General features: G+C 36.7%; 1 protein-coding gene across 2 annotated transcripts in view; it reads left to right on the forward strand.

The window, feature by feature from the left end:
- The window catches only part of kek3 (kekkon 3), a 162,749-nt gene that overhangs the window by 18,105 nt on the left and 118,805 nt on the right, over nucleotides 1–25,839 (forward strand). For both annotated transcript variants that reach the window (XM_069051985.1, XM_069051986.1), the window contains exon 2: nucleotides 15,778–15,821. The gene's annotated coding sequence lies outside the window, so the exon portion shown is untranslated. The remainder of the gene's footprint in view (nucleotides 1–15,777; nucleotides 15,822–25,839) is intronic.

Here is a 25,839-nt window from a genome sequence, read left to right on the forward strand (position 1 = left end):
TGCAAGTTTGAAAAGAAGTCGAAATCTGAGGAAATGAAAGTGGAAAACAGCAAAAGTTGAAATTCTAGTTGGGTGGAAAATTGGAACCAAAAATGAAAGTAGAATCGGAAGCGAAAGCTTAGCGTTCGGGAGGTGAAAGCTCGGGAAGCATTTATCCACGTTAAGTTATGGACAAGTGGAAATCTTACAAATTTTTCGTGCACTCTATTTTGGGTCGAGCAACGACGGTGCATTTATCAAATTTTTGGTGGCGCTTATCGACGATCGCCGCGCCAAACGTCGAAGATTAAAGAGGAGGAACTTGCTCCACAAATCTACGAGCGACGATGCACATATTTCACTATTAGCGATACAGTTGCATGGTATCTTCGTCCTCCACTATCGTTGTTTATTGATTTATACGGAGCGTGATACATCATCGTAAAGAAAAAAAATTAAACGGCATAAAAATTCAACGTGACGGCCATAAGAGGAACGTTCACTGTCATAACATAAATCAAAAACGATGGCATTCTGAACAATTTCAATAGCGAAATGATATTTTACAGTCGACTTTGAATAGAAATGTGGAATTTCCGCTTACCTACATGTTAAAAAAGTCAATAAAATAAAAATAAAACCGGCGAATACCTACGTTAAATCTTCCGTGGAAGTTGAAGCAACCCTTTTGTTCTGCGCATAAAGCATCGTTAAATAAAACGAACCCCGGCTATTCACCGTTTCAAATCTGCTTATTTCCCAAACCGAACGCAAATTTAACGACGAAAAATCTTTCACCCACTTGCGCCTCGCAATAGACTCCGATAAATTAGGAGACTAATGGCGTATTTGTCTGGAGCAGTGTGCATTTGACTGCACAAGAATTCCTTCCTAACAGGTTACGTTGTGTCGGATTTGTGCATCCGGAAGCGTGCAGCATCGCTTCTTTTATCCGGTCGGGCACGCGAATGTGACAATCTTCACTTCTAAAACTTGTTTTTCTTTGACGACTTTAAAGCAAACAACTCCATGTGGCAGAAGCAGAAGTTTTATTAAAAACGAAACGCGAGAAGTGGAGGAAGATGCTATTTTTAAATTTCGACAAAGCGAAGTTAATATCAAACAAGATTCCATCCGGATTCTTCCGCTCAACAAAGTGCAGCTTTATTTTACAATTTAATTATGTCACCGGAACTGGACGGTATCGGTGCAACAGAGCCCGACGATTAGAGCTCGTAATTGGCCTTTAATAATTGTAAAAGCTCGAATAATGACGTGGAAGTGCTGAAATTCCCCCTTAAAAACCCGACTATTGTTCCGCGGAACAGTATGACTTCCCATCCAGATCTGTTAAGTAATTAGTTCCCATTTTTTCCCAGTGCAGACAAAGAGGCGATGTCTGCGAAATCAACGTTTTGTTTCAGATGGAAATTCCGAAAAAATTAATACGTCGTCGTTACGGGATGATTTGTCTTTTTTAAAGGTAGCAACGATGCAGTCCTGTTTTATCGATTGGTGGGTAAATATGTGCAGTTAAATGTTGCATTTGTCAACGAATAAAATCCTGTAGCGGATTTGTTTTAATTGTTGATCTTGCACATAAATCAGTGGGTATTAAAAATCATATAATATCGGGAACTGGTTTATGATGTTGTAAAATTAATCGTAAAATAGATTTGTGGCGAAAGGACCAGTTGATTAAAATAAATCACGGAGCGGGGATAAATCCGGTAACAAGAGTGTTTGCGCGTCGATATATTTCGGGAGGAATAATCAGGTGTGGTGGATTTTGAGTAGCGAAAAAGACGTCTCCCTCTCGTTCGAGGAGGATCTCGGGGGCCTAGAGCGCCGCTCGGAGGCAATCAGTTTACAATTTTCTGCAAGAGGAACACCTTACACTGGCGTTCTGTGCCTAAACCGGCGGTGTAATGTAATATAAGAACTAAAATCCTAAATGCGAAATACGCATTAGCCCCGAAAGAACTCCACCTGAATTTATTCGGGGGATTTGGGGTTTCGGCGCTTTCGGGGTAGCGCTTCAAAATATAACCGGCGTTCGCTAATTGAATCGTGCACGGAGTCCCAGAGCGTAACCGCGAGGTGGGTCGTGATTGGAAAAAGTCTCCGATGACAACGTAAGCAAGCGAAGGAAGAGAAAAAGAGTGGTCGGCCGGGGGCAGCGAGTGTTTTGGGCGAGAGAGCGACCGGTCGGGTGGATTTATCGGAGGGTGCGCAACCCTTCGCCGTCAAAAATGGGCTCGCCGTTTTAATTGCGCCGGTTTCTAGGATTTAGTCAAAAAGGAGAGGGAGGATGCGTCCTCTGAGACCACTTAAATCTGCTCGAGTTTATGAAGTATAAATTAAGTTTCAATTCGCGCCGGCAGAATAAATAACAACGGCAATCGTAATCATGAAATACAGCCACTCTTTGAGGCATAAAGGCGAAGTTTATAAATTATCCTTTATTACTGGCAGAACAACGGTACTTACAACAAAACTCGCCAACTTTCAAGAGAACAAATCTTAACGATGTAGTAACCAAGAGCAAGAAGAAACAAAGCAATCAAAAGAGAAAGTTGGTGTCGAGGGTAACCGCGTTCTTAATGGCACCCCCGGTTAAAAGAACGATACTGCCCTCGCAGGAGTTGCCTGGTCGAAGAGCGCGTAATGGCTCAGGGCAGCCGGACGAGCTTGCAGCTTTATTGCCGTTTTACTGCGTCTCTTCTTGCTTACACCTACGACGACAACAACACCCCGTATGAATATCAGACCCTTTTACGATCCGACACCGTTGTAAATTATTTAACTGCCCAACTTGCACCGACGCTATTGTTGCAACTTTCAAGTGGACCCGATTTACGGCCGCATTACGCCACATACGACTTAACGTAACTCATAAACTGATAAGTCCCGTCCGTCTTTACAGTCCGAGGATTCTTATCACAACACCTACACGGCGACCCAACTTAATATGTTGCGGCCGTGCGCCCACAACCTTTTTGTCCAGACTTCTTTGAGGTCTCTTTGGTGGGTTTTGATTAGGGTAAATGGGGGATATACGGCCCTGGAGGATTAATGTCCCGGGTTTTACTTGGAAAAACAATCCAGCTGAGGACGGTCCTGTCACTACCATCCACTTCCTAACGTACACGGTGTACACGACAAACGTTTTCTCTCCGCAATACTCCAGAGGTTCTTTTTTCAATTTTAATGTAAATTAGCGCCAGAAGGATTTCGATTCATAATTCTTTCCGCATCAACTCGAAAGGCCAACATAACACATAACATCATCTTCATACGTCCGTGAGATATGTGCATTCGAACAGGTAATTATTTACTTTACCGCACCCTGTGCAGTAAAGCATGTCAAGGAAAAAATTAAACAAGAAAACTTAATTGTTTAGGGTATTTCACGAGTGATAATAAGCCCGACGGAATTGAAAATGCAACCCACAATACATTTGCAAAGTTAACGTGGATATTGCCCACGTTATTCACAGTAAATATCAAATATCATACAGTGTCCCCAAAAAAAAAAGACGAGTTTATAAGTCTCTTATTTATTGTAGGATTTTAATTATTTATACACCAAATTAAATGGTTATGAATAGGCTACAAAAAGGCTTAATAAATTCCCGTGTAGCCCTAAGGGTTTCAAGGCTAAACTATCAAAAAATTTTTTTTAAATGGGAACATAATTTTTTTAGTAATTCTAATAGAGATTTTTATTCTGGAAACAACAATGTATCACAAGTATACACTTACATACCAAAAATACAAAAAAAATTTGTAAAAACGCTACTATCGTCTAGACTCCATTTTGCGCTAATCATTGGCCGCATTTCTGTGCAATCCCATATGTTATTATTTGTCATTTGTTTTTCCAGCTAACTTAATTTGGTAATTACATTGTAATGCAATGCATTTTGATAGCTTCTCGCTTGGTGTTCATCATTTGTTTCAAAAGTTAGTGCTATTTTTTTTTTATGTAAAGTTATACTTGTGATACATTGTTGTTTTCAGAATAAAAATCTCTATCAGAATTACTACAAAAAATATGTATGAAAAAAATATTTTGACAGTTTAGCCTTGAAGCCTTTGGAGCTATACGTGAATTTAGTAGGCCGTTTTGTAGCCTATTTAAAATACGATAAATAAGGGAGCAATGGACTCGTCTTTTTTTTGGGACATCTGTACAAATATCAAAAGGACGTTTGTGCATGCCATTGTCTTGATTTAGACATTAGCTTTACCAAAGCAATGTTGCAAAAGTATTGCCAACCTATCAAAATCAGTCACAATTTTCTATAGTCACCTGGTATATTTTATACACTCCGTTTCTTATCAAACCTGATTTTTTTTTTGGATTGCGTATTTCGCCAAAGGAGTGTTGTCGTATCGGAACATTTTGTGTTACTCTACGTTAGCGGCTACGTCCAGACCTAGGTTTCCCCTTCTTGCGTTACGTGCGGCCGTAGTGCCGTAGTCGTTACGTTGAGCGGTAAGTCGGTGTAAATACCGTATCGATCTGCCCGGATTGTTATTAACGGCGGTACGACGACTCCGGATCGTATAATTTTCACTTAGCGAGATGGCGGCAGTTTTCGTGACAGCGACAAGCGGGCATGTTACTGGCATTATCATAATTTTATAAGACGGCGGCTTTATCGGGGGCGGCGTCGCCGGTCCAGAAGAGCCTCATGCAGTATTCAGCGGGAACCCGCTAATGTTTGTGGCGGTCTGACGACCGACATGGATGCCGAGGATGCTCCACGCCTCTTACCACCTACTCTCGGACTTTCCCGGAATACATAAAACATTGCCACACTTGTCCTGCCGCAGTTATTATAGTGTACCGTTTAAGAATTCGGGACCTGATGTATTCTATCGGACGAGCAATATTGCTCGCATAAAATATAACCGAGGTTTTTCCCTAAATCGCCAAAAATATTACCCCGGGGTGCTGCCGTGCTCGGGGAAGATTCGTGCGCGCAGGCAGGAGGGATTTTTATGACGTGTTTTGGCCAAAATCTATCTCAGGATCGAGTAGGTCGAGTGGCGCAATCGAGAGTTGTTCTTGCGGGGTTGATCCAAAATGAGGCATTAATCACGAGGTTTCGTTGATTTTGTGTTGTTTTTCGTTCGGGGCCAAGAGGTAATTAATGACGTCAATAAGACGACGTTGGAGGGCTGTTGGGCTTTGTGTGTTTGAAATTTTAATCGTCGGAGCGAGAGCTGAAATCCGGCGATATCATCAATACGGCGTTTCCACTTGATACGCAACGTTTTAAGCGATTTTTGGGGCTCGCGGCGCTGAAACCCCGAAACCCGTCCGATTTCAGCTGTTTACGTCCCCTTGAATAAATCCAACATAAACACATTTAGTATTACAATGTTCTGAAATCGGACGTAAAAACGATTCTCGCCAACAACGGCTTGGCTCATGCAGGCAGTTTACTTTCAATTTATTTCAGGAACGTTAGGGGTTTAACAGCGAAATATATCGGGGAGCAGATACAGCACGTACGCTTTTCAGTATTGCATGCCCACAACGATTATAAAGTTTCAATTTAGTTTTTTGCCCTTATCTACCCCCCGAATCGTCCAATATTTCCGAAATTAGGGCCGCCCAACCGCTGTCGTCGCTGATGAACTCGCCCCCGATCCTTCCCGAAAAAACAAATACAATCTCGTCGACGGCCACTTTCGTTTTTAACCCGGTAATAAAGTGTAATAATTCGTGATTAACCGCCGCCGCGTACCAGACAAAGCTTTTACCCCAAGTGAAATATGTTATGTTGAACTTTAATTTAACTGCAACTCGTGAAAAAACCGCTGTTGGGGTTGTTTCCCACTTGTGTACTCTTTAGATTTACAGCGACGGAAGAAAATTCAATGGTAATAATGAGCTTAACGAAGCACCGTTGGCGAACGGCTGAGCACATGGAACAAATACGGATAATGCGAGGTGCTCATTAAAAATGGTGCGTGAAAGATAATTTTTCACCAAGATGACAGTTTTCGGTGCTCTCTTCCAAAGGAGAGACCCAAGGCGGGTTTTCATAGGATTTTCCGCGAGCGGATATCGGAGTGTACACACTTGAATGCTCCCGAGTAATACACTTCATGTATTACGGACCCAAAATAGATTTAAATAAGGTTTTAAAAAATCTCCATATTAAACGTCGTCGTCCTCGACGAACGTCTTAAACTCCCTCTAAAAGGAATATCGCGAAAACGTTATCTTTTTGAACACTTTTTTATTTTGAATTAAACTGAATAGATTACGAATTTTTTCCAACACAATCTGAATTTATTATGAATACACATTTACAGAATAAGAAGGAATTTATCCGTTTCGTGATCCGATAGAGCCAGCTCCTCAGAAAAAAAATCAGGTCGGCCAATTATGCAAAATGTGCCAGATACGTGAGTTCAGACAAAAAGACCTAGGCGAAAGATTTGCTTTAAGGATCTAAATTCAGTTTTACATTAAAAAGAAAAATCACTTCAAGGGAAAATTAAATTCTTTGTCAAAAACCAAAACGGAGTCCTAAGGTGAAAATTAATATATTACATTATATGATTTAACCTTGCCTGCTGCGCGAATTGCAATTTTGTGAACTACAAAGCAGGAATGCATTCGGTGAATATCGAGCGATTTACCGTACTGGGTTGGTAAATGCATTGGTGTAAACAGTGTTGGATAAATACAGGGTTATTCACGAGAGGGGTATTTCTGAATTTCTTTTTGCCGCAACCCATTATACATACACATTGCAACAATATCTTGATTTCAAAATTTAAAAATAATTATAACTGAATCCACGATGGCTCTTAGTTCTGTCTCTTTGACGTTAAAGCAAAAAATCTTTGTCAATTCGAAAAAATTGTTTTTACAATAACGATGAAAAGACTGACATGCTCCTCATTTATGAAGAGTGTGGAAAGAATTCTGTCGCTACTGCGGATGTTTACAAGTCGATGGTAGACACTTGGAACACCTTTTACATTAACTTCATTTGTTAATTTATTAGTTAAATTTTGATTAAAAACAGGTTATCTGCCAATCCGACAAATCTATCCAACTTACTTGGTATTGTTGGTTGCTGCTGCAAAACAAAAATTCAGAAGTACCCTTCTCGTAAATAACCCTGTACAAATTCCTTGCACCTTGATTGTTTAAAGTTATCATCCTTAAAAATATATATATAGGTATATAAAATCAACAAGTTTAATAATTATGTAAAAGAATCTTTAGACTAATTAAAAATTCAGTCTTAAAAAAGCACAGAAATTTTGATTTATCAGAGCTATTGGTGATTTAGCATTACAAAAAGATTTTAAATTATTTTGGTATTATGTGAGGAACAGTTTTGACGATTGAACATTAGGATAATGAAATATTACAGTGAGCACATCAAAAGACAATTCAATATTGTTTTTTCCAATGGAGAACAGAAAACGTGAGAGTTTTCTTGCCTGACACGTTTGATTCATTTTTCTGTTACAGAACAAAGGCCACCGGTCAGTCGTATTGACACCACCTCTCGGTTGTAGATATGTTGTTTTGTTGGTTGCATAACCACAATATTTTTACAAATAACAATTCCACTTTAGGTATATTTACATAATTTACATCGTACTACAATAGCACAAGCCGGCAAAATTTGAATTTATGAATGGGGTTTTAAATAATTTATGCCAGAATGTTTTGCAGCTGCTTGCAGAATGTCTAGGTGTCTTCTATTTTTTTCTTCCGAGAATTAGAAACAACTAGGTACGAAAGAAGGATGATCAATTCCGTGGCATTTTTAATTATTCCTTTAAAATTGATCATTTATTTGAAAACAGTGCGTGACAGGTAAAAAATATTTACATAGTAAATAATGATATTTGATGGTTTCCACGGCTACGATGAATCAAACCGTAAATTATGTCGGCCTATGTAATTTTTATATTGTTATTTGGTAATTATTTTTTGGGTTTAAGTAACCGGTACGTCCGCCCACTGTCAAATATCCAACAAATGTGGCAACAAATTAGATTCTGCAAGTTATACAAAGTGATCAAAAAGAAAACAAATCAGAGCAGGCGTTACAAATTATTATCGGTCATGTCGTAGCGGAATCCTATGCAAATAAGCGTTCTATGCATGGGCGTAGACAATTCGTGATCTCAAACATTACTTTACAATAAATCATTATTATCTGATAATGGAGAAAATGTATAAAATAAACTGGTAAGCAGATTTTTCGGTGAAATCTCAAAGAAATGTTAGTTTAAAAGCAACGGTGTTGATGCTAACCTTGAAAAAAGTTTTCGACTTCAGCAAAGTTTACGGACGCTTCCTGTAGCTGTAGTTAGGCAACCAATAAAACGACTTTGTGTAGCAAGCATATGTGTACGATTAAGCTAAGACAGAGATTATGATAAAACAAAAGATGAGGTAGCACTCTTGATTTGTTTTCTTGTTGATCAGTCTGTAGATGTTCTGTGGAAAAATTCGAATATTAATTCACCTTGAGAAATATTTTTTCCTTCTGAGACGAAAATCTGAAATTTCACCTTTTCCAGAGAAAGTAAATTTGCTTCGTTAGTTGGTTCGATATTTTAATAATTAGGGCATAGAATAATTAAAATATCAAGCTTCTTAAACTTCCGGTTGATGCATTCCGGGCATTTTTCCCTCTCGTTGTCATTAGACGGGCTCGCTCCGGTCCGAAATCCGTGAGAGAATTAAATTTGTCGGAGTCGTGTCTTTGGCGTATGAAACCCGACACAATTTTTAATTACACTAAAATAAATTTGTTGCCTCCTAGCCTGACAGCTTCACATTAACGAGACTTAACGAGGCGGAGGTTCGCGACCCCGAAAGAAAGAATTAACACTTTTAAAAGACAATGCTTTTCTGCTCCGTAGAATGACAAATTATAATGCGAACATGTTTTGACTCAGTTAAGGGTCTTTCAATTTTAATGAAAAATCTTTCTTGCTGTTTATTCCGACGACCTGTTTCCATTTAACGCTTAAAATTTTAATTGGACTCTGTCTTTGTGCCGTCGAAATTCGATCCGCAGATTCTCCAATTAGGATCGGCCCGGGTCCCGTCGTCGTCTTCACCCGATTTCTTCATCAAATATCCAGAAATTTCCACGGCGCCTTTCAATAAACACACAACCTGAAAACGTGACCGAAATTAAAGAGGCGCTCGCTTTCGGTCTGTTTGCACTCATAATAAAGTCGCGATACAGATGTCCGCGTCTTTGTTTATTTATTCTGAAATGTTTGAATCCACAGCCAGACTTTATTCTATTGCTCTCAAGGGACCGGGGGCTATTTTGCGCCGCACTTGGGATTACAACATGGGCGTCTACAACTTACAATATTAATAGAAAGCGACTCTTAACAAAACAACACTGCAACCCTGAAGGTTCGCTCACGTCCGACGACCTCGACCAGTGATAAAACTCGGATGAAAGTTGTCCGTCTAATAGAAAAAAAATCCGAGTTCCTGAGGCGGTTTTACGGTATGTGGGGGGTAATTTTATTAAAAAAATTAAACGAAAGTGCGAACAAACCGGAAACATCTCCGCCCGCGGGAATCTGACGCAGCCTCGCAGAGTTATCGCCCATAACAACCTTTAAACCTGGATGGAATTGCAGGGAATAAAAATTTTATTGTTGGTTAAATTGCAACTTCAGCAAAAGCAAAACGGTCCGATGTATTGATGCATGAATTCTACAGAATGCGTCTAGACCTTCTTCGCATTTACACCCGAGACAAACAGCACATCGGTTCCGTTTCCTCACAGAATTATTTCTAATCCTTGCAAGGATGAAAGGACAGCTGGGCCACATATTTATGATTTTTCGTTTGACTAAGCCTTTAAAATATCGTAAAAGGTCTTTAGAAGTCTTATAAGTTGGAAATTTTATTTTTGTGGCTTGTAGTTGAAGTACGAACTTAAACTTCTCAAGATATTTCAGTTTTTATAACTCGACGGTTCGTGATTTAGACGCATTATGGCAAAACCGTATCAACACAAAGTATCGGGATCTAATTGGAATTCCTAACACTGCTAGACGCATTTTTGAATAATCCTCTTACATTAGCTTTGATCGAAGAAGTAAAATGTTTGTAGACGCGCAAAAAAATAATAAGTTTTGCAAACTTGAAAAAAAATTATCTGATATGATGAAAGTAATATTTAATAAAGTTTTTAATGGTTTCTTTGTAGAGTTTTTCTCTGAGGGTGGCTAATTGCACGTAAGTGTTTGAGGTAGGGCTTTCAAGCTAAATTGCCTTAACGATGTCTTTTTTTTTGACTCATTTCTAGTGAAACAAACATTTTATTTCATGATTAGTAGTTATTGTACCTTTATCAGTATTATAATAATTTCTAATAATTTTTAATAATATTTCTCCATTTGTATTTTTTTTACGGTTGTACGTTACGGTCTTGGCACTTTTTTGGGTCAGTTGTTCTAGTTAAAATCTTGTTTGTATCTTACGCAATACTATTCAGTTGTTAAAATACTAGATGATTGACGAGCAATAATGAACCCGACGGAATTGAAAATGCAACCCACAATACATTTGGAAGGTAAAGCTGGATATTTACCGCGTCCCGATCCAGCTTTACGTTCCAAATCTATTGTGGGTTGCATTTTCAATTCCGTCGGGCTCATTATTAGGTACTCGTGAATCACCTTGTATATTAAAAATGAACCCGGCGCATTCGTTATTTCACACCAAAAATTATGTATTGGAGGTTTTAATAAATGAGTTACAAATATCTATTATTTATTTAAACATAATCACCATTGCACATTTATAAATATGTGCATTATACATTTACGTTACTAAAAATTTATTTATTTTGCCACAATATTTGAATGAAATAAAAGATGCAATTTTCCCTGCGCATCCACCAATTTTTTACAAACTGTACAGTAAAACTTCTCAACAACCGACAACAATGGGGAATCTTTAATTGTCCGTTGCGAGGAGGTGTCCGTTGATGGGACATGGGCAAAATTAATATGTACATAGTTGGGTGTTTATTTAAATTTCTCCTCAAAGTAGGCGTTGAAGACTCGACTGTGAACGCACCACGGATTACAGATCACGGATCAGCTGTTTAAATCTAACCTCACTTCTTGCGTTGTTGTCAGGAGGTGTCCGTTAAGGGTTGTTTCGTTGTAAAAACTTGCTGTCCAACAATGTCGTCCATGGTAAAGTTTCTTTCTGCAGTTTCTATTTTTCTGAATTATTAACTTTCCAATCGAACGAACAATTTCCATTTTGTAGTTCTTGAAAAGTTGTTCCGCGACCTCGGTCGGAAGCGTTCACATTGACCGTAAGGAGTGCTCTAATTGGTATCTATCGATCACACAATTAATTGAGTTTAACGCGAACAAATATTTGAAAAAGAATTAAACAAAACTGATAACGGCCATGTTTCGGCTTCGGCCAATCCGGAGCGTTGTCTAATAATAATGCCGGATCGTGATCAAATTTCATTTTTATGCAAATTCCATCGCGATCACAAACTATGACGTTTGATTAAAAGTTGAGAAATTCCAATAACACAATTCGGAAAACTCGACTTCCACGCTTCTTTTGTTGATGTAAATTGCAGGTTAAGTTTGTAATATTACAAGACTTGAGAATTCTCAAAGTGAGGACGTTTATTGAAGCGGCGAGCAATCAAATAAAAAAAAATTGAATTGGCACCGCTCGTAGACTCACCTGTCGTTGTTTTCGAGTGTCTATCACCGACGCACGTCCAATCCAAACACCGAGTGTTCAGAAAAAGGCACGGTACAATTTCCGGGTTTTTAAACGAACCCTGACGTTATATTAAGCCGGTAATAGGTTCTTATATTATTGATATAATTTACTCATTGCGTTGCTAATGGAATCTTAAGCGAGTTAGGGCGGATATTTTTATATTTTCGTCGGTGGTGAGAGCCGCTCCTCGGTGTCGCTCTTAATGACGCCGACATTTTCTTCCGACTAATCCACTTATGAAGGGGTGCGCGTGACGTTAACAGCAAGTCAAATTCGTCTCCGAGACGCTTTTATGAGGTCGTTTAATTTTTAATTTTCCTCCCGTAATCGCGGCCAGGTGTTGCTCTACCCCACACTAAACTTATCAAGATTCTTAAAAAAATAACAAACTTTAACGGCGATGTTTCCTTACGAGGCAGCGCTTTACGGCTTCCTCGTCGCGTTGTCTTGGATGTAAAAGCTCGAGATGTGAGAGCTTGCAGAGAAAGGGATGAACTGCTGTCTGACTGCATGTAGTAAAGTACGCCGCTTTTAAGCGCTATTGTCGTCCTTCCTCTGCATTTTAAATTCTGGATGCGGGTTAAGTGTCCGACTTTGCCCAATTACTCCTGTTTATTTTCGGACGATGCGTTTCGTTTGTCTTCACATGTGAGGAGCGTCAGGGCGATTTTACTGCCATCTCATTTTTGCGATAATTTGTCGTGTCATTATCAGAAAGAAAGGAGGAGGAAATATGTCTTGCGGAGCTTTCAAAATGCGCTAGCTCCGGGGATTAACACGGAAACGACCAGACTCGAGACAGAACTCGAGAGAATTTATTCTTGATACTGACAAAATTATGTTATAAAGAATCAATACGGCAGTTTTACAGTGAGCTCAGTAAACTTCATAATGCTGGAGCCGGTCGTAAAGACGGATTTTATCGGAAAAACTACCATTTGGTTGAGTAAAGCTCCCCATTATTCTATTATCAAGACCGTTCCGAAAATAAGTGAGGTTTCTGTCTGTCTAATTTATTAAAGTTAAAGACTGTGTTAACCGCCCGTTTAATTGGAGCGATGTAGAAAATATCTTCCGCTAGTCCTCTGGAAAGCTCGACAGGTTAACGACACGGCTTCTTCACTGCACGCACCCCTGATTAATATTATGAACTACCTCTTCTATCAAAGCAACGGGAAGTTAATAATTAAGCGTGTCCTTATCTTGCGATTCCGATAAGGAATTTCTTATTACGCTCACTGCGAACGAATTCGTTACACGGATTGCACTAAATTGCTGGGGATTATTGGCTTCAAAATCTAGTCACGAAATTGGGGTCGAAACATTTCTGTATTTTGATTTTCGGTCGTTTTAATGGTCGTGGTAAAAACTCCAGACGAATCTCAAAGGGCAACATTGATACTTAATTGCAGACGGTTTCTCAAAGAGGTATCTACTTCAAATGGACAAAAAATCTAAAGAGAAAGCTTTTGTCGAATTAGTTTGAGTTTCACAATCGATTCCTAACTTGGTAAACGTTTAAGAAAAGACAAACGTATGACAAAGCAAGATTTCTACAAAACTTTCAAACAAAGAAAACGAAATAGTCCGATGGAGAAAATTTGATTTAATTCCGAACAAGTTCTTATCACAATGACCGTGGAAAATTCGCTGATTTAGAATTAACATAAGAGTTTAGAGTTGAGACAAAGGTAATCTGTCATTGTATAATGTGAAAGATTTATGATCAAACTGCCCCTAATATCGGGTGTTTTTTTAAATTTCACCTCGCCGTAGTAGGCGTTGAAGAGTCAATTGTGAACGCACCACTCGTGTAAAACGTAAGATTTGAAAAACTGATCCGTGATCCGCAACCTGTATACGGCGTTCACAATCGACTCTTCAACGCCTACTATGAGGTGAAATTTAAATGAATACCCGATATGTTGTTAATTACACTTAACACTTAACAAAAAAACACCCAATACATAATGTCTTTTTAGTAAGTTTGGAATCGACCTTTCTTTTGTAAATTTAGATTTTTTTTCAGTTCAGAAAAATGACATTTTATATTTTACAGGAGAGAATCTGTTTTACTGAAATATGTACTTATATTTTTAAGGATTTTTGACAATTTTACTTTTATGGGTTTAGATTCTTATTTAATAATAAAACATACTCCTACAATTTACAAATCTGTGTTTGTCTGTCAATATTTGATCTGTTAAAACTAATTCCTCAAATTTTTAAAAAGTCTTCCGAAAAAAAGAATCAAATTTAACAAGAAATAACTAACGACTTGGCCGACAATGAGAAATGAAAGAATGTAAAATAAATTGAAAGCTACTGAGGCTATTATTAATTCAATTAAAAAAAAGAACTGTGGTTGTTTAAAATGCAGGTTTGATATTTTATATATCGGATGTTCATTTAAATATCTCCTCAAAGTTGGTGTTGAAGAGTCGATGGTGAACGCACCACGGATTAAAGATCACGGATCAGCTGTTTAAATTTAACATCACTTTATGCCTTGTTTGTGTTTTTACTCTGCAGACTGACGAGTGGTGCGTTCACAATCGACTCTTCAACGGTTACTTTGAGGAGAATTTAAATGAACATCCGATACATGTTTCTAACATCGAATAATTTGAGTTTCAAGATCCTTCCTGATTTTTTTAAACTAATTCAATTAAATTGGTAATTATCGAATATTATTATTATAATTATTGAATAATTTTTAAATATTTTCTTAAATGAAAAAGTTTTAAAAATCTTATTTTAATCGAATAAAAAATGATAAAAAATTACCAATGCATCATAAATGTGTAAAAATCAACAAATTAATGCGTTTTCTCAAGCCAAATAGAAATAATATGTAATATTTAAATAAAATAATAATAATACTCGACTGTCTTAGTTTCAGTAAAAGTTAGAAAATCTTGTTTATTATTTTTATTAAAAAAAAAAATCGGAAACATTTTCACTTTTCGAGGTTAATATCTTTTTCCCTTTTGAAGCCACCATCTCAGATTTCACCCAAATTTATCGGATGAGGTTGGTCAAAGTAAAAAATAAAGCATAATATGATTGAATTTCAGACTTTTACCAGATCAGTCCGTAAATCCTGGGATTTAGACGTTAAACGTAGGATTTGCAGGATTTAGAGCTTTATCTTTGGCACAAAGAATAGCACAAAGGCTTAAAAATGCAGTCGTATATTACGTTGCACACATTTATCACCAGAAAAATTTTCTTGTGTCTAATAAGTTGTATCTTATGTTTTTTGAAGAAGTTGCTCAAAATGAAAATAATTATAATAGTGAAAAAAATAATAGGACTTAAAAGAATCACTGAAATGAGAGTGATATTGAGGTTATTTGACAAATTACGCCTAGATGAAAATAAAGAGCCGTCACTCTTTCACGTTGGGGTCTGCGAGGGCGTGTCCCGGCGAGACAATCCAGGTTAATTTGATCGCCTTCTTGTTCTTAACAGCCATTATGAATTTCTTCCGCTCCCGTCCATTTATTGAAAGTTGAGGTCTATTGTTGTAGTTTCGGGCCGGCTTCTCCCACTTCGAAAATAATTACGGCTCGGTCCAATTTGTAACTCGATAACCGGGCCCAGAATTCGTGCTGCAATGTTGGTAATGTGGTCGTGTCTCGGACACGCAACGTCCTATCAAGTCGGCGTCTTAATGACGTCACCGATACAGCCACTAACAATATGCAGGCACGCGATCACGCGCCGACTGCATCGGGCCGAGTGCGGTCCTGGCGAGGGGCCCGAAATAGACGGGCGGCTTCCGTGCAGCGGCGGTGGCACTTCAGTAACAATATGCAAACACGCGATTTGACGTTTTTATCGGGGCACGCCGCCCCGACTTTGTAAACTCGATGCAATATATTAGGATATATGGCCCTCGAACGGCTCTGTTCGACGAAAATTCTATACGATCTTGAATGGAGGGACGAGTGGCGGCCACCCGAATCGATATTTATTTATGTGTTTATTGTTTACAGGAGTTTTGAGGATAAAGGGCCGCCGCCGACGCCGCAGCCGGGAGGTGAGTGACAGATTTATGTTTCTATTTATTTCGGGAACGGCGATCCTGTCATTTTCGACCGTCGTTACAACAAACACTGCACATTACTTCATCAAGTCGCCGCCCCCACTGCCGAACTATTCAATCAATTCCTGTTATCTGGTCGGTTCGAACTTCCCGACCGGCGTAATTAATCTCCGAGACAAATTTTGGTCGGATGTGTCGATTATAAAATTAAAATGTTACGACAAACAACGCAACTTGACGTAAGAAAATGTCGACACCAGTTGAGAATGGTTTCAGAATCCGTCGGCGTACTCGTTTTTGTAAAAAAGATCTGAAACAAGTGCACCTGAGTGTGCTAAAATTGGAAATAAGTTTACACAACAGAGGGTCAACAACAAACAGATTTACTGAATGCTCTGAGAGAGTTCACCTGAAACCTGAAATAGGTCGGCAGCTTTTGAACGAAAGCACAAAAATGGAATCTTTAAATTTATTCACTTGGTAATAAACATAATAAAAATTGGTCAAAACGAATCTGAAGTAAATCCTTTGCAGTGGTGGCTCGTCATTTGGATTTTTAAATTTTGCATATTTGGACAAAAACGCACTAGACAAAAAATTCACTTTTTTCAATTTCATAAATGTGAAAGACGATCTCTCATAATAATTAATATTCATTTATTAAAAATAAATACAACGTGTTTCACGTAAGAGTATGAGCCTGACGAAATGCAACACAAAATACATTTGACAATGGGAACTAGATTCACTAAAAATCGTAAATTGTAGTTTTGGACATCCCTAACTAACACAATCGCCGGAGAGCTTTTCCGCAAATGTGTGAAAAAAAGGAAAATCTAAAAAACTTCAGGGATGTCCAAACTGCTTTTTTCAAAATATGATTTATTACACCTTGTTACTCAGGAAAATTCAATATTGGGTTGCATTTTGAATTCGTCAGGCTCGTAATCTTACGTGAAACACGTTATATATAAAAAATTTAAGCATCAGTTGATAAAAAAAGACGCTATTTAACCTGCCGTTAACAATTATTAATATTACCATTAATTATGTTTGCTCTGACATCAACTGCATCATTGTAGTGACTGTTCCACATTGTTGGTTGCATACTCAAAAGAAAACTATGTTTTCAATATAACGGCTGTTCAAAAACTAGCGCGTTTGTTACGTGCTCGTCGATATTTAACCCATATAACCTAAAATAAAAATTTTCTACTAGAATTTGGAAAACTAATATATTTGAATATAGTTGGTTGCGAAAAAAAACGGGAAAAGAAAATTTTCGTAATGTAAATTTGGTTTCGTTCATTTGTCAATTAATTGTCTACTTGACAATACCTATCAAATCATTTTTTAAAATGTCATTGATTTAGACCATAATTTTAACCTCTCTCGTAAGAAGGTTTCACACAATGAAAACATTGTAAAAATGTGTCAAAATTATCCTGACAGTTTCCTTTCTTTTGCAAGCAAATGTACTAATTTGAGTTAGGAAAAATGAAATATTTTCTAACAAGTGCGCAAATAATATTTCAATTTTGATGGTTTTCACAGATACGTAACATGAAATTAATTAATGTTTTTTTTTAAGACGTTGCTTAAACTAACACGAAAATCAATATTCGTGCGTTCTTACTTTGGCCTGTTTTGCATATTCTTCAATATCAAACGATTCATTTGTATCAGACATTTTAATAGAATTTCCGTAAATTTGCTCAAGCGAACAACATAAACGCCTTCACAAATTTTGTTTTTTTTTGTAAATAAAATTGTTTCTCTATAGTAACGAAAGCAGAACAATCATGATTCTGTTTTTTAATTTAGAATTAATTTATACAATATTAAAAATATCCAAATTTAATTTAGTTTACAAACTCCAGTAGAAAAAATCATATGTGCAATACATAGAAAATTCATTTTTTTCTGTACACGGCATGTTTTTGATCTCGGCTATCGCCTCAATAAAAAATTCCATACCAAATTACATTTCCTAACTTATTGCACAAACAGCTATTAACAATCTGAACGTCAAAACGCATAAGACACTTCAAACGGATAATTTTGTGAACGCAGGTTACTTTGTATTGTAATACAATAATTTTTATATTATTGACCAACTGACTTTTAACATTTCAATAAATTGCGAATGTTGAAACGTGACATTTTAAATACAAAAATAAGCGTTTTGAAACAGTTAATTTGTTGAAAATTAATTACTGGAGCTAATTAATTTTAAAACACCCCACTTAGTTATAAAAGAGATAATTCTTGTTTACAGTGAAATAGCAGTAATTGGGATTAATCTGACATATTAAATAAGTTGCAAAAATGAAAACTGGGAAACATTTAATTTATTCAAATTTTAGTTAGATGGCGAGCTGAAAAGTTTTTGCCAAAACATTCCGTCTGGTTATAAAAAGATAATTGCAACGTACATGAAAATAGCACATGCTATAGTTTTTAATTTATACCATCTAGTGTTCAAATCTGCGGCTGAATGAAAACTTAATAACGTTAAAATTTCATTTACCGTAAAAAATTTAACCGGCCGTGCTTTTCAGAACTTTTTATGTAGCGAAGCTTTTGTCGGAGTCTGATTTGCGTAAGTTCGAGTTTTGAAAAAAATTGTTTCCGTAAATTTAACATTATGCACTAAATTAATTAAAACGAAACTGATTTAAAATTCATGCGCAACTTACTTTAATACGTTTTTTGATTAGATTCTCTATTGTAATTAGTTTACCACAATTGTGATTGCGTTTCAGGCTGTTAACAATGAGAGTTTCATATCAAGTACAAATACATTTTAATAAAACTTTAATATCTATGTGTGCTGAAATTAAATGGAGGCGTTATCACGATATTAAAAACAAAACTGCTTGTTAGGGTTTCACACGTTGCCAATAATAAACTTGTATTACAGAAAAGGTAAGATTTTCTGACCGTTTCTTTCAGGTTTTATTTTTCCGAAGAGAAAATTGCAGACATGAAGCGTCTTGTAATTTTCTTTTTATCTAGATTTATCAGGAAGGCTCCTAAAATGTCTCGAAAGTTCTAAAAATGCATCAATATTTTCAAGTTGCAAAATGAAGTTTTAAGTCTCGTTTCACCAACACCCAAAACTTTAAGCATTTGTGTAAATTAGAATATCGCTACTTAATCTTGTACTTAGTTTATGAAGCACATAAATACACACTAGACCATATGAAAAATTTTTGAAGTTTCTCATGTTTATAAAACCCAGATGCTATCCGTTTTACGTCGACGTTACGATCACGCTATCGATATTTCCACCACCACGGTTTTAACACTAGAAGGATTCTTTCTGGTAAAATATGCCAAGCATAATGCAGATTTTGTAAAAGTAGGGAATAAAATAAGTTGAGCTGAGTGGGAAAGTTGTTTAATTTGTTTCGTCCATAATTAGAGAATTCGTCGCAATTAAATTATATTTACAGTATTATTAAAGCTTCTATAGATAAACTGTAACCCATTCTAATTGGAATTTTGCTTTTGTGCGTAAAATACTGAAAATGAGGTTTCAGTTTTAGTGGGGGAATGTTATATGGCATTGTATTCGCGGTTGCACTTTCATCTGAAACAGCCTCGCATTACTAATTTATGTTTGCGTGGTAAACAGCAACTTTATTAGCTATAAAGGGTTAGGCTCGGCGAAGAGCGATACACAGAAAATCGGATAAGAACAAGAGCGACGAAACAAAATAAATGCGATTTAAACAATCGACCCCGAAACGAGCACCGACTGATATTATGAATTTATTTGCGATGAATTTCAGTTGGAAAAAACATCAAATTCTGCATCGGCACGGACAATACACGAATGCTGTTATTATATTCTCAAATAGAGACACGTGTAGCGGAGTTTTCAACAATGTGCCAACTAAAATGGAAGCTTATTATCTTCCATATTTGCATTGTGCAGTCAATTTGTGTAACATTCAGAATGTCAAACAGCGTTGAGGTTTCTGATCTGATAACAATTATATATATTTGGTACTGCTGTTTTAAAATAGCTTCGCTAAAATTATTGCACAGTAGACTAAATGGCAAAGCTTTCTATGGAACAAAGCTAATTTAAGGTATTACGTTCCGTATTAATTCGTTGTCTGAGTTCACGAACAATAACCAGTATTGCCGTATTAAATTACCAAAACTCCTCTTACATCCTTATGTTGCCAACGCAGCGGACGCCACATGGGACCTATTGCAAAAATGTCATTGTACTCCATCTTAAAAAAAAATCAAAACAGGAAATATGTTTCATATCGCACTTATTTCATTTGATAGAGATTAGTATTGCAACGAAAAATAGAATTTATTGTGCAATTCTTATGCCCGGCGCATCCACCATAATTAGACCCAGTTAGTCTTGGAAAATAAAAGTCGGTCGTAGATTGTCTCGTACAAATATATTTGTCAAAATAACACAACCACAACTTACTGAAAAAGTGAGAAATGGTTCATGTACTTTTATTAACTAAACATTAAATGATGATTTGACAGTCCAAACCGTATGGATCAATCTACGAATGAATTTCCGTTTTTCATGACCAAATTTACAATTTTCCTCTAGATTTCTTCTGAATTTGATTAAAATTTTTAATTATCAATAATAGTGGCTTTAAATTTCTTTTGCCACCCCCATTGCCCGAATTTGTTTCAGCTACCTTCAAATTAGTATTTGGGTCTTTAATCTTTTAATCTCGTCGTTTTTCCATTCCCTTTGCAATAATTCTGCTTTGGGTCGTCACAGTGGGCGTTTGAAAAATTTTATCGGGGGAAACACTTATTTGTAAATAGCTTTGAGGAAAATGAAATTTTATGATTTCTCGCTTAGGTTATGGCCCAATATTTCATAATATTATCGCGATATTGAAAAAGTCAGTTAACTGAACTTTGAGAGTGCAGATCCTGCCAATAACAAATTCCGTCGATTTGCCGTTTGACAAAGAACCGAAACAAGATATTTATTGTTTATTATTTTCGCAGTGTTGTGCATTGTTCTTCGAAATAAATTTCTTTCTATGAAACGTTCTCGCCGGAGCAGCCGTTAAATGTCTTTTCCATAAAACCGCGTGGGCCCTCCAATGATATTTATAACCGCCTTGGCGCCTTAAAAATTCCTTAATGTGAAACTAAGTGTGGCTTGTGCCGATAAAAATATTTCCATTATTTACCCGCTGCATCCAGAACACCCTCACTCCACCTGCAAATTACTATAAATTCGCCACCGTAAAAACCGCCCTTAATTACCGTTCACTTCGAAATTTTATCGTGTACTACCACTCGCCCAAAAAAAAAAAAAACAACTCCAAACTTTTTATTTTACCGTTAAACGTGTTTTAATTATCGTCGCCGACCAATTGCGGCTGTGACACATACGCAAACACAAAACCAAATCGCAGAGGGCTTTTTATCCTTTTATCTGTTCCATGTCAATGCTGTTCATTGATTTGACCCGGTTGGCATGAAACCCAAAAATTTTTTTCCACCGATACACGCACGACAAAGTTTCGTGTAATTTGTTTAATTTGCGTCTCTCGATGCTATTTACATATTATGTTGTACATTTTTTATGGTCACCATGTAATGGGGAGATCAATTGGGCGTCACGCGACGACTCTACGCAAATTCAGCACCGATTATCACTATTCTACACTCCGGAGGAAAATTAATTCGACGACTGTGTAGTTCTAATTGTCGCGATGTGAGCTTTCGCGGAATTAATTCCAGAATGACGAATCACGATTATATTTTACAACTGTTAATAATGGAGTTTAGTCGTGGTCTCCCAGCTGAAACACTCTTAGACAAACTGACAAAATAATCAATGTGAGACAGATTTGTTTAACGAATGTTTTTTGTTTTGTTCTTTAGGCGCACCGCGACATTTTTCCGGACAATGATTAGTTTCACCGTATCGCGTCACGCCGTCGCGCGTCACGTCACACGCTCCGAGGTGAAAGGCTCATTCGAGTAAGTTCTAACGTTCTAACATAAATTGTTGAAAGCTCTATTCACAAAGTCAGATTTTGTAGGCCTGTATTAATAATCTGAATTCTGTTGGCCTAACAGTTGAGAATACTAATATGTCCTGTTAAATAAATTAGGACGTTTTTCTTTTTACAAAAAATTGTATTCTTTTAATTGTTTTTTATTCCGTTCAGCAGTCCGGGTAACTTAATCCGAAGGATCAACTTTAATTCCATTATTCGAGTGGAAAGCAAAAGACATAATTAGCTTAAGCAGGTTGTGGGTGAGTGGTGCATGTGTTTGAGGGTGGTTCGTCGAACTTTTCCCCTTCAGCGGGGTTGTTCGAATTGGTGGCCTCGTCTTCGTGAGGTGATAACTGCGGCCCCACTTTTGGAAAGCGGCGTCGAGGCGTCTAATTGCAGTTTAAACTAATTTCCCCCTTTTGTGAAGTATTGACCGATCGGAGGCCGACATCAGCCCGAGTGTCGCTTTTAAAAGCGGCCATATTTTTCGTGAAAACAACAGCGAAACTCTCGACGTCGCGGGGACGGTTAATGGAAAGCAAATCCAATTAACATAATCAAGTTAACCTGTCTGGCGGCGACGAGGGAGGCGGCGAGGCACGACGTAGATACCTGCACGAGGTGTTTTCGTTAGGTATCGATTGCGTACGTCAAGTGTTGACCCATCTCCTGCAACCTTTTAAAAGTATTTGTTTTACGCGAACATCACTGTTTGCAATTTGTTAACCCCAACTGCCAATTACCGCCAACGACAACAATATCGTATTTCGAAATGTTCGAGTGGCCGCTGATACAATCCGAACGGGGTAGCAAATTAAGAAAAATACGGCACCGTTCGAAAAGGGCGTCCGGCGTTGGCTGGTGAAGAAGACGGTCGGAGGTCTTATCAGGAGCGGGATGCGGCTTCGAGGGGCGGATGTTGCTTCGTATTGCTATCATAATGGCCTGCATGCATTATGACAACGATCTCTTCCTAATTCGAAACTGTTAAAGTGGGGTCGTACCTGAGTCGAAAGCGGGGCGAGATTCAGGTCGAGGGTTATTTTGAATGGAAAATTATTTGGCCACGGAAAATTGCCGCAATTACAAAAGTTGCTCCAGTTTCTCGCAATCTTAAATTTTCACCACTGAAAAGATGGAATGGAGCGAACTGCTTGTATTAAGTACTTTTGGAAAATTTGCTTCAGCTAGGAAAAAGTCGAGTCGGTTAACACTATTACTGTTACGTTTTAAAAGATGTAATTTTAGTGATAACGAAATCGAAGAGTAAATACTAAAATCAAACGAAAAGAATGTCACGTCTTCATTTTTTTATTGAAAACAGCTAATTACTTGGAAATTAATTATTGTTGACAATATTTTTTTTTTATTAAACTACAACCCGGCACCTCCACCATTTCACCAGTTCAATATTTTTTTATGGGAATTCAATTAACTTGGACATATTTGTTGTTTATTCATTGTAAAGACTCCACCAAACACATTGACACAAGCGCAATACAAGGTGATTCACGAGTAATAATGAGCCTAATGAAATTTGTGATTACATTACTCGTACATTACATTTGCACCGATTATGTGGATTTAAAAAATATATATTTCAATTTTATACAACATAATCAACATTCCCGACATTACGTTTGTCAAATTTATTCAAAATCACGTGGAATTTATGTGGAGTAATCAACAAAAACAGAACCTAGAAAATTATGACAGACATGTATTGTTGGTTGCATCACAAATTTTGTTAGGCTCATTATTATTCGTGAATCAGCTTGTAAACTCTGTCCACCACTCATAGATTGCTTGACATAAATGTTACTAAAACTGCTCACTCTACGCTACAACAAATAGATCCGGCGCGAAATTAAAAAAAATGGAAAGAGCAGGTTTACACGTAATGTTTTATTATTATTCTGCATGTGTGCACTTAGGAAAGAGGAAAGAAAACTTCAGTGTAGTAGGAGTAATATACTACTGAAATTAAAATATCCAGCTTTTTTTCCAAAATGGCTTAACACAAACAAGAGATTATTTAATATTTAATGCATGAACAAAAATTACCTGTATCATTTTCGATGTTTGTAATGTCACTTAAAGTGTTCATTATGCTAGATTTTTGAGGCAGGCACTCACTTCACAAATTCAAAAAAATCTACAAAAAATCGCAACGGAACAGATCAAAACAGCACCACGATCAAAACTAACTTTTAAAACCAGAGAAACACAAAACAAAGCTTTAAAGATGAAAAATCGCAAATCTAAATGATTAAACCACTTGACAGCACTGACATTTTCAAATTTGAAATGTTATATAATTTATTTTTCGCGTGGATTTCATAACAACCAATGAGAATCAGTGGCGCGAATGTTTCAAGATATTACCAACACAATCTATGATACTTTGTTCATATTTTAATGTTATGGTTTGGGGATTTTGTTATCTAAGGATATTTAAAAAACTGCATTCTATCAGTGGACGTAGTCTATAAATATTCACTGCGTACTTTAGAGAAGACAATTTTTCAATTTTATTAAATGATGAGAAAACATAAATCGATTTTTTAAAATGAAAACAACCCGGTGCACCTTTTTGGAATTTAAATTTTTGTAGAGCTTCAAATGTCTTTATTAGTTTTTCTACTGTACAAAGAAATCTTACAAATCTATGATATACAGGGTGTCCCAGAACTGGCGAATCAGATTTAAAGGGCATATTCCTTAGTCGTAATGGAAGTGAAAAACGTTAAGAAAAATATTCAGGGTGCAAAATCTTCTAAGTTATGAATTTTTCAAATTGAGCAATATAGTGTTCAAGCAGTTTTCACCAGAAAACTGAGTTCTTTTCTTCACCTACTAAGTAACGTGTAATACGCATGAATAATAAAAACTACTATTTATGTTGCTAAGCAATTTCAAGTGTTCGTTGAATTTACCTGAAATTGAACAGCAATCTTCTGATGGGTCAATCTACATCAATTTCCGTTTTGTTTATTATGTTTATCACGTTGTCTACAACAGATGTTTTTTAAATTTAATACGAGATAATAGAAATACCCAATTTTTTTGAAATAAATAACCAGATATCTCCTCTATCTTTTGCAGTTCATATAATTAAGTTTGGAAATCGAATGAGATTTGAGAAATTAACAAATAAACCTGTATCAAGATTTTGGATTAATTATTTCACAAGTATCCCCGACGAAGCTGCTGAAATCCAGATTTTGTTTAGAGCAATAAAATTTTTATTATTTCTTTAAAAGAAATCTCTTCGATCGTCTTCATTAAAAAAAGTCATAAGTATTATGAGAATTTATCTTTGTCGTTAATATCAAAGGTTTTTGTAATTATTTGTCTTCTGTTGTTAACCTTGCGTCAAGTGACTTTGTGAAACTTGTTAAAACAGATAAAAAAATTAAAACTGTTGTAACTGCTCACATAAATGGATCGAGAGATTGGAGATCTAAGTCAATACAAAACTAAATGGAATAAGCTCTAATTAGTAGGTACGTTCAAATAAAAACTACTGGGAAATTTCCAATAATCTGCTGCTACAGAGAATTCTCTTTTAATTAAAAGTTGAACTAGAAATGCTTATCGACTTCATCCGTTTGACATTGTCAAAGGATAAAATTATAGATTTTTTAGTAAAGTTAGACAGTACAGTTCTGAATTATTAGGTAGGTACAGTGTTAGATATAAGTAAATGTCGTTTATTTTAGGAAAACTGAAACAAATTGTAAAGTTTATGTCTTTTTCCGATGATAAAAAAGTCATTTAAAAGATTAATCGTGAAGTTAGTTCAACTGGATTGGTCTGGAAGCATTTATGACGTACAGCAGAGTTAAATCAAAATCGTTTGAAAACTTTAATACCACGTCCCTGCAAAGAATCACTGATTAAGTGGAAAAACTGAGCATCGTTTTTATTTCATCTGGTAAATGTCAACGAATGAGCACTTTGACATTTTTATCGTGGCTCGTGGTGGCATCGCC

Source organism: Tenebrio molitor, chromosome 6 (assembly GCF_963966145.1).
Source record: "Tenebrio molitor chromosome 6, icTenMoli1.1, whole genome shotgun sequence".
Lineage (NCBI taxonomy): Eukaryota > Metazoa > Arthropoda > Insecta > Coleoptera > Tenebrionidae > Tenebrio > Tenebrio molitor.